At 47.7% G+C, this 5,906-nt stretch overlaps 1 long non-coding RNA gene across 1 annotated transcript; it reads right to left on the reverse strand.

Moving 5' to 3' along the window:
- Positions 1–204: 204 nt before the first annotated feature.
- Positions 205–2,398, reverse strand: LOC138364109 (uncharacterized). Its single transcript, XR_011228298.1, has 2 exons — positions 2,306–2,398; positions 205–665 (listed from the first exon to the last, which is right to left on the reverse strand). It is a non-coding gene; the product is annotated as an uncharacterized lncRNA (long non-coding RNA).
- Between the last annotated feature and the right edge of the window lie 3,508 nt (positions 2,399–5,906).

A 5,906-nucleotide genomic window follows, 5' to 3' on the forward strand; every position in this document is an offset into this window, starting at 1 on the left:
ATGGAAAAAAGGCGGGCCCCTCTTGAGACGGGGCCTCTAATTTCTGCAATTTTCTTGAGGAAATCCGTCATATCTTTGATTCTTTCTGGTAGTAGACGTAGTAAGGGGTTCAGGAGGGCGGTGCAGATCCAGTCTACTGGCCTTGTTGGGGCCTGGCAGCTGCTAGAACCCGTCTCCCTTGCCACGTTCCTGTTTCTTCTAGTGCTTTATGGATCTTTGGTAAAAGGTAGAGGTGGGGAATGATGGATTCAAAGGCTAGGAAGAAATCTCTCGCCCCTGCCTGCACGAGTCCTCCTTTCCCGTCCCCAGTCTTGTTCTCGAACAGCTTCAGGACTATCCTTTTACTCCTCGTTTGGGCGTTTCTAAGTGCCGCATCCTGGTTGTGTATCTGTTTGTAGGCTGCAGTGTCTGCCAGGTGCCTCTTCATCTCGTTCCTGTAGTTGTCCTTCCTCCAGGCGACGACAGCACCTCCCTTATCCGCCGGCTTTATCACAATATCCGTGCGTCCTTTCAGCGTTGATAGGGCGTCCCTCTCCTCCCTTGTGAGATTGCAGTTGCGTCGTCGTTCCGCACCGCGCTTGAGGTCTACCTTCATTTGCTGGATTACCAGTTTAAGGCCTAGGTTGTAGTTTGGGCACTGGACTGGTTTGTCGAGATGGAGGTACCTAAAAGAGAGCGAGAGTTTAGTTTTTAATTGCTCCCTGTGACTTACCTTGCTCCGGCCGGAGGTTGCTCCAAACTTGGTTGATACTAGTTTCCAAGTTGTTGCAAAATATCGATAAATGGACTGAGGGGGGGGGGTGTAACGAGTCACTTACGAGCCTGGCCCGAGAACGGTATGCCGGAAACGAGCATTTGGCTTTTAAGAGGACAGGCTGCATTACTAATTTCAAGTCGTCAATGAAGTGGCAGAGTTCACCCAGACATGAAATTTACCATCTAGACCCGCATGGAGGAGCTTCCCTTACTAAGTACTTATGTATATATATTGTATACATGTATAGACTGAGAAAGACTCCTATAAAGGTTTATTACAAGGACTCAACCTTCACTTTTATATGCATCCTACCACCCGGTTTCTCTGAAGTGACCCATCTTTCTCCGAGAATCTGAGTCAAAGGTATATTTAGTGACCAGAATAATCTGGGGAAAGCCTTGTAGGAGCTCTGGGGCGTCCTTAAAGTAAGAGGCTGCCCAGAATATACCATAGGAGAAGCTGCCAAGAAACTGGCTCCTCTCCAGCAACAAAATATTGTTCGGGAACAAACATCCAGTCAATAGAGGATGGTTCTAAGTTATATATTCCTACAGCTTCAGGAAGCATCCGAAAGGAAGTTAACAAGCTCTAGTCTTAGATGAAGGAAACGATCGGCGAACTTCCGACCTAGAACTTGCTTCCTTCGGAGCCTTCTTTGTTAGCTTGGAGAAAAAATGGAAGTAATTAGTGTCCTGCTCTTAAGGCCGTTATCTGTGGTCATGGAAGCTCCGCCAATTATATAATATTTTCTTCCCCAATCAAAAGATACTTGCAGTTACAAATCAGTAACACAACGTTACCCCGTTCCGGAGACCCAGAAACGTTCACCTTAACACTTCACAGGTCCTGCCGCCTGATCACAATATTTGTCGATTTGCAGAATTGCTACAGCATTCAAGGGCTACCAATACCTTGTGCACGATGCAGATGATGGCAACGTAGCTGCAAGTGCTCAGCCTCCCGAAACTGTCCGACGGTATATTCAGCTTGCTAGGTTTAGCCCCGGTACTTTCCCCTCACGCTAAAACTTTCTTCTTGCCAGTCTCCCCTAATCCCAGCAGATGTATCACCCTCTTGGGTATTTTCATATATATATTATATTATTATTATTATTATTATTATATTATATAATATATATATATATATATATATATATATATATATATATATATATATATATATATATATATATATATATATATATGATTGGACTGGTGGGATAGAAGACAGACTAACAAATATGGACGGAGAGGAGGGGATTGAAATGTAACCGAAATTGTTAGCTTAACATTAACTATATAATAAACCACAACTAAATGTTAAAATTAAGGGCCTGAAGAATGGTTTATCACTCTGAAGTGGTTAACGCATAGAGTACTTTAGACTATAACTATTAGAGGATCACTGCTTCAAGGCATAGTGTGTAACTATTAAAATTATTAAACGTAGTTCCTTCACCTATTGTACTTGGGTGGGAATATGTATACTACATAATGACCAACTGCGATTCGAGAGAAGTTTTTCCAAGTAACTTTAATCCCTCCATACCTGCAGTAGCGTTGTAACCGACCAATTTCTTGGGGTCTGGTTGACCATACCTGCAGTGCCGTTGTACTGATGCACCCTCGTACATACCTGAAATGTCACATTAAATATATAAAAATACTAAATTGGACATCTTGTAAAGGTTGAGAAACATCCCGCAAGACAATCACTTGGGTCAGATTTCATCTAAATTGCTGACTTACCACCGAATGGTAAAACCAATCTCAGACTTTAATCATCCACAGCCCGTTCTCAACACAACGTCCAAGTGATCGTCAACCCGGCAACCAAGTAAGTAATTATCAAAAGAAGGCACCAAACCGGGAAGGCTATGTAGCACCATAAAATGTGCGGGATAATCAGAGGGCGCTAAATATCACCAATGCCAATACGAGAACAGAAACACACAAGGCGAACGATATCAAAAGAATCAGAGTCACCAAGAATAATATCGAGAGACAAGCGACCTCGGGGGACAGTCGGAAAAAAAGAGACACGCTCGTCCCGAAAATCAGGACATTCAACAAGGATATGCACGACCATAAGAGGGACAATGCAATTAGGACAATAAGGAGCAGGGCGGCGCTCTAAGTGACCATGAGTGAAACGAGTTTGGCCAATACGCAATATCGCCAGGGCCGTTTCCCATCGCCGGTTAAGGAGGTAGGACGGTTAAGAGTACAACTTAAGAGAACGTAGTTACCAGTAACAGACGACCAACAAGCATGCCAACGGGTAAGGATGGGGGAATGGATAACCGGGTAAAAACGTCTGAATAAGGAATTGCTTTACGAGAGATGGGACAAGAACGGACAGCTTTCCTGGCAGCAGCATCCGCACGCTTATTTAAACTGACACCAATATGACTGGGACCTCAACAAAACTCAGCCAACTTAAATTTACTGTGAACAAGAAACAGCCAATGTTCGATCTCGACAACCATTGGATGAACCAGATTAAAGGGCCCGAGAGCCATGAGGGCACTACATGAGCCCGCACTGACAGGCAGCGGGGAGAGTTAATAGACGGAGGAGAAGGACGGGAAGGAGGATCGGAGGGAGACGAGGAAGAAGACAGGAGACATGACAGACCAGGTAGAAAGAAGGGAAACCCCAGACAGAGGACCAGGAGGGGGATCCTTCGGTACAGAACTCAAAGAAACAGAGGAGGGGGCAGTGGGCGTATCAGGGTCCAAGGCCGGAAACGGCCGAGTCTGAGGAAGGTGGGAAGGACGAGGAGAGGAATAGTGCAACACGCGAGCATAAGGCGGGAGCCGGCAAACATGGCGCCTCACATGAAAAGATAAATGCTCCCGGTGCTTCAAGTTGAGGACACCTACCTCAAACTTGTAATGGATACACGCACGGGAGAAGGTAGGATGGGCCTCACAGCAGTTTACGCTGCGAGCCTGGGGAGAAGTGCACTCCGACTTATGATTGACTTATGATTGACTTTCGCCCCAACACAAAGGACAGAGAGAGCGCCCCAGAGCAGTGGAAGGCACCATGTGTAAACCCCCAGCACTTGTTACAGAGCCTAGGAGAAGGAATATACTCCTGGACAGAGCACCTGGCACCAGCAAGAATGACAGAAGGTGGAAGGGTCCTACCATCAAAGGTAATCTTCACAACCCGAAGGGTTGACGGCGACGACCACGAGGGGACGAGTAAACGTGTCAACCTGGAGGACAGAATGGCCTTGGGCATCGAGGATATGCCGAATATCATCGTGGCAGTCCTGCAGATTAAAAAACACCGGTAGCAACATGGGGCAGTAGAAGAATAGTGCCAACACTGGCTTTCAACCGAGCGTTCTTCGAGACCCGAACAGGGGTCACGCCAAGGCAGGATAGGGCAGCCAAGTGGGAAGCTGCATCCCGAGAAGGAGCAGCAAAGACACGTGTACCGAGACGAGTGGAGTTGAAGGTAAGAGGCATCCACAGAATCAACAAGTTGCTGTGGGAGGGAGAAGTCGTCAGGAGGCGTAGAATCAAGAGGGAGGAGATCAAGGAATTTGGCTCATGAAGCGTGACCAAACAAGGCCTGATACGCATCAGTACGGAAAGGGATTGAGCGAGTGCGGCCGTGGCGCAGACGGCGTTGAGAACCCCCAGAGAGAGGGGTGAAAAGACGCAGTAGTCACAACGAGAGACTTAGCTGCGCAGGGACGAAGTGGTCACCACTGGGGGCTTGAGGCTAGACACAACCACAGAGGAGGGAGGGGAGCCGAGGGAAGCAGTCAGGAGGGTCAAAGGAGGAGCAAGGTCGGGGTCCAACACAGTGGGGGTTACAGAGCTCTGTCTTCCAATACAGTCCGACTCGGGGGCTTGGTCGCCCACCTCACGAGCCTGAAAGAGTACAAGAGAAACATTCAACGACAAATACGAAGAGAATTTCATCCACGAATGTGCACCATACCCACCATGGAGCCACAATTAGAGGCAGGACACCCAACTAGAAGTTATCGCCGATCATGCCAGGGTATGACTGTCGGTCGTGAGTATACTCGTTGTCGGTCGTGAGTATACGCCCGACAAACGCCACCTTAAGAACCGTCAGTTCGTCCCGACCGGGTTCGTGACAAAAAGGGGATTGACAATAAAAGGTTCCCCTCGCTCGAGACGTTGGGTACTACAGTTCTATGGGTGTAAGTATGCCTCCTCAAGCTCCCGGACGTCAAAATAGAAGAAGTGCAAAGGAATAACCAAAATAAGCAAAAGGTCGGCAGGAAACCACAAGCAGATAAGAGAAGAGGGGGGAGAAAAACGAAGCAGAAGGAAAAGGAAAAATCATTCAGCACAATTAGAGAGGACAGCAGCAGGAGCACAAGGCCACAGAAGGACATAGGACTGTCCCAAGGAGCATCACACTTGGCAGCCGCCCACCAGCCCCCCCCCTCACGGCAACAACGAGCGAAACAGGGAGGGGGGCCCGGCAACCAAACATGATCTATCTTGAGGTTATCGGGAGATGATTTCGGGGCTTTAGTGTCCCCGCTTCCCGGTCCTCGACCAGGCCTCCACCCCCAGGAAGCAGCCCGTAACAGCTGACTAACACCCAGGTACCTATTTTACTGCTAGGTAACAGGGACAAAGGGTGAAAGAAACTCTGCCCATTGTTTCTCACCGGCGCCTGGGATCGAACCCAGGACCACAGGATCACAAGTCCAGCGTGCTGTCCGCTCGGCCGACCGGCTCCCATTATGATCGTGAAGACTGAGTACCCAAATGAGCCACACACACACACACATTAGAAAGAACTTTTTTAGCATCAGAGTAGTTAGTAAATGGAATGCACTAGGAAGTGATGTGGTGGAGGCTGACTCCATACACAGTTTCAAATGTAGATATGACACGAGCCCAGTAGGCTCAGGAATCTGTACATCAGTTGATTGGCGGTTGTGAGGCGGGACCAAAGAGCCAGAGCTCAACCCCTGCAAACACAACTAGGTGAGTACATTTAACTTGTCCTCAGTCTATGCGTTCTTGCACTGACCCACAACAGTTTACATTTTAACACTGTACTTAAGAGTTTTTGATTTGTGACCTATTATATATTATTTATTAGGGGAGGGAGACATTATGTAATACACTCACGTGCTATTG

Source organism: Procambarus clarkii, chromosome 12 (assembly GCF_040958095.1).
Source record: "Procambarus clarkii isolate CNS0578487 chromosome 12, FALCON_Pclarkii_2.0, whole genome shotgun sequence".
In the NCBI taxonomy this organism is placed as follows: Eukaryota; Metazoa; Arthropoda; class Malacostraca; order Decapoda; family Cambaridae; genus Procambarus; species Procambarus clarkii.